The sequence below is a fragment of the Suricata suricatta genome, chromosome 12 (assembly GCF_006229205.1).
Source record: "Suricata suricatta isolate VVHF042 chromosome 12, meerkat_22Aug2017_6uvM2_HiC, whole genome shotgun sequence".
Classification (NCBI taxonomy): Eukaryota; Metazoa; Chordata; class Mammalia; order Carnivora; family Herpestidae; genus Suricata; species Suricata suricatta.
In genome coordinates, this window is record NC_043711.1 from 71,282,592 (window position 1) to 71,286,416 (window position 3,825).

The 3,825-nt window shown below is 48.3% G+C and overlaps 1 protein-coding gene across 1 annotated transcript in view; it reads left to right on the plus strand.

Annotated features, from left to right (window-relative positions):
• The window catches only part of JAG1 (jagged canonical Notch ligand 1), a 34,803-nt gene extending 33,973 nt beyond the window's left edge, over positions 1–830 (plus strand). Inside the window, exon 27 of the mRNA XM_029917306.1 lies at positions 6–830. The gene's annotated coding sequence lies outside the window, so the exon portion shown is untranslated. The remainder of the gene's footprint in view (positions 1–5) is intronic.
• The last annotated feature ends 2,995 nt before the right edge of the window (positions 831–3,825 follow it).

The window sequence follows — 3,825 nt, forward strand, 5'->3', positions numbered from 1 at the left end:
TTTAGACTTGAAAAGAGACAGGCAGGTATGGGCTACTCAGCAGCTGAAGGGAACAAGCCGAGCTCCGACGTAACGTAGCCAAAATGTGAGTGGTTGAATATCATTTAAAATATCAAATCAATTGTGTGAAGGTGGAAGTACACCAGTCTTATTTTGTAAATTCTGATTTCTTTTCACCATTCTCTGTAATACTGAACCACCTGTAGATTTGATTTTTTTTTTTTTTGGTTATCTACTGCATTTAGGGAGTATTCCAATAAGCTAGTTGAAGACTTGAACCTTAAAATGTCCAGTTAGATCACTGTTTAGATTTGCTCTAGTGTACACTGCCTGCCTTAAGTGAGGAAATCAAAATGCTATTACCAAGTTGAAGACCCAAAAGGCTTCTAAAACAGAGGAATTTCGTTGGTTCACCACTGAGACCGTGAAGATACTTCGTATTGTCCTATTAGTGTTATGAACATAAAAATGCATCTTTGATGTGTTGTTCCTGGCAATAAATTTTGAAAAGTAATATTTATTAAATTTTTTGTATGAAACCTGGAACAGTGTGGCCTCTTCTGAGCTGACGAGCGGTGCTCGGGCCCTGCCCGGTGCCTTCGCCGCCTCGCCGGGTCTGTTCTGGTGAGCGGGGTGTGGTAGACGGGCTGTGCGTGACGGGGACGCCGAGGAAATCCCGAAAGCCACAGAATTCAAAGTTCTCAAACCACGGGCGCTGTGAAGCCGGGGCTGTGAGCGCCCCATCTCGGGGGTGGGAGGGGCCTTGGTTCCCTTGTTATTCAACAGCAAGTGTGAATACTGCTTGAATAAACACCACTGGATTAATGGCCTGTAGTGTGGAGGTGAATTGTTTGTGGGCACTCATGGGAAATGCCCACCGCACTAAAAGGGTTTCTAAAAAGCTTGGCATTAGCGTTGGGGGAGGAAGAGGGAGATTCTGTGCTTTGGAGCATCTTTTTTTTTCCCCTGCTACTTGGACTAATATTAATGTCCTGCCATCAGGGGAGACCACACCCTGGTGACTTCTGCCAGCTCATGCCTCCAGGGTGGTTTCCTCCGGGCAGGAGAGGTGATAGTTACAAGCTTCTGGGGCTAAAGTGATCGACTCATCACCTCTTTCCCAGGCAGGCAGTGTTTGGGTGGCCTCGCCATGCAGCCTCAGGGCGCCAGGGGTCTGGCCTTCCGTGAGGAGCCATCACCACCCGTTAAGGACATTGGAGAACTGTGGTTCTCACTGTGGCTGCTGGTGCCGGAGGCCAGAAGGACCCTGCTCCCACATCACATCACGGGTGGGGCTGGGGAGACTTGGTCTCTGGTACCTCTGCAGCCAGGGATGAGCCACAGTGATGGCACACGGACGGCTTGCGGTAGCGGGCCTGAGTTGCCAGGAGTCCCCTGCCACTTATTAGCAATCCAAAGCATCCCCTCCTTCCAACTGTCCCCTAGCACACCACTCACGCCATCTGCCCACCTCTGGTTTTCATAGCAGTTTTCTACTTTTATTCTCAGGAAAGTTTTCTTCTACCAGCCTAAGATGGACTTCTTGTGTAAGAAGGGGCGATGGCCTATAAAATTTCCCCGGCTTCCTTTGCCTGAGCATTGAGGAGTCAGAGTCCGAAACCGTGTGTCTTGGCCGGCTGGGAAGGCAGCTGGAAAGGCCCAGACCGCGGCGAGGCTGGATTCCCATGACATCTCCCTGCCCTGGTGTGGCAGTTACTCGCTGTCCATAACCTCTGCTGGTGGACAGCTGGTTTCTGCAAGGTGGGGGTCAGAGGGAGGGCGACAGGGCTCTGGAACAGACCCAGCGAGCCAGGACACAGGCTGGGTTAGCCGTGCTGAATTCCGACACCATCCTGAAGCAATACCTTGCTCCGGTGGTTTGTGCACCTGTAGTTTTCAGGACCCCAGAATTCCTTGGGTAGTTGCCAAATGCTTTTGTGCCAAGAACGAAAAAAAGTTCAATGAGCCTCTGCCATTCTTTATTCCAGGAGGGAAGTGATCTTGAGATTCACATTTGTTGTTGCAAGAAGTCTTCTCAGCAGTAAGACGGCAGAGATCAGGCTCCTCTGGGCAGGGCTCAAAGCCAGGACCTCGGTCGTAAAGGGCAATATCTCCCTTTTTCCAGGTAGAGGTAATCAGGCACGGGAGCCCTGGTTAACAGGGTGGAAGAGGGGGGAATCCATACCTTCCCCATTCCCCATGAATGTTCTGGGCCTTCTCTAAGCAAACCCTGGAAGAGAAAGGATTTTCAGGCGGGAAACTTGACTGACTTGGATTGTAGAATTAGACCATACCATGAAGCCCTAGGATGGAATTAACTTGAAGCTCATTGTGCTGTTGTTCTAGACTCAGGCAGTATAAAACCAGAATAGAAAAGGGGGTTGGTGGGTATATCTTAATTGACTAAAAGTCCAGTGAGACGGGGTGACAATCAGAGGCATAACTTGCAAACAGGTTTCTCTTAATGCAGACTCTCGGGCCCAGTGCAACTCATCAGAGTGGGGCCAGGAAATCTGTATTTTCAGCAAGCTCTCTCCCCTCCCCCGCTCCTCTCTGGCATATGTATAGTAAAATTTAAGAACAACTCTACTAAAGTACTAAAGTATAAGCTCTTTGTTAATTACAATGTTTTTCCTCCTTGTTAAACTGAATTAAGTAGCCTGGAAGCCAGTTTGTTGCTAAATTGCCACCTGACATCATTTTTAAGTCAAATAATTATCCTGCCCCTTGAGCAAGTTGTGGTCATATTTATTGGCTGATCTGACGGGTCAGTGAGTCAAAGTTAACTTATTTGGTAATATTCTTACGTACCAAAGAGCCAAGGATATGAGAGCATGGGTTTCCCACCTTTCTAAACGGTGTACACCTGTCTATCCAAAGGTGCGTGAATGTGAGGCTAAAAAGCAGTTGCGTTGAAAGAAGAGAAAGGTCCCACAGACCTACAGAAGCTTGCAACTTGGGCTGGGCAATGTTCTGTCATTTCCGCTTCGGCTGCGGCTCTTTCTTGCCTCTACTGGGAATGAGAAGCAGGAGTTCAGAGGTTCCTGGTCTGGGAAGACACACAAGCGCTGGGTTATGGGAAGCCGCCTCCTGCTAATGTGTATTTATACTTTGTGAGCTCTGATTCATCCTAGCATTGGAACAGAAATCTGCTTCCTGAGGTTCTGTTTTTAAATAGATAGTTTGCAAAAACAACAATTATTTTTCTTGACTGTTTTTCCACCCCACAAGCAGCTAAACATCCCGGCCGGGCTGTGTCAGTCTCCAACAATGCCAAAAGACAGCCTGGTTATTGGAGGTAGAACAGTGCCCCGAGGCAGTTCTGTAGGGTTCTGGCCCCAGAAGTCTTAAAAACAAGGGTAGAAACCATTAGGGCAATCTTGTTGCATCACTTCAAATCCATGAGATATTTCTGGGACTATTAAAATAACGAATTTCCCTTTGTGAACAATTGCCTTCCGATGGTTAAACAGAAGGGCAAGTGGGGGTGAGGCGTGCAGGGCCCTGGCGACTGCTGCCTGGCAGCACACCTGCACGATACCCTTTGAGATCGTGTCAGAAGGGCGCGGCTCCCTTGCTTTTGATATAAATTCTCCCTGCATTACTTGCTCTTGCATGCCAGGCACAACCTTCCTGGCTTAGAGAGTGTTTCTTTCAAGTCCTAGGCCGCTTTTACAAGTCTTAAATTATGTATCATTATGCATGGGTCTGGTATTAACCTGTGATATGCACCAGTCGGGAAAATTAACATGGAGAATAAAGGCTCTGAAACCAATCAGAACCTGGAACTGTGGCCTCCCTGCTGCCCCCCACCGCCATCCCGTC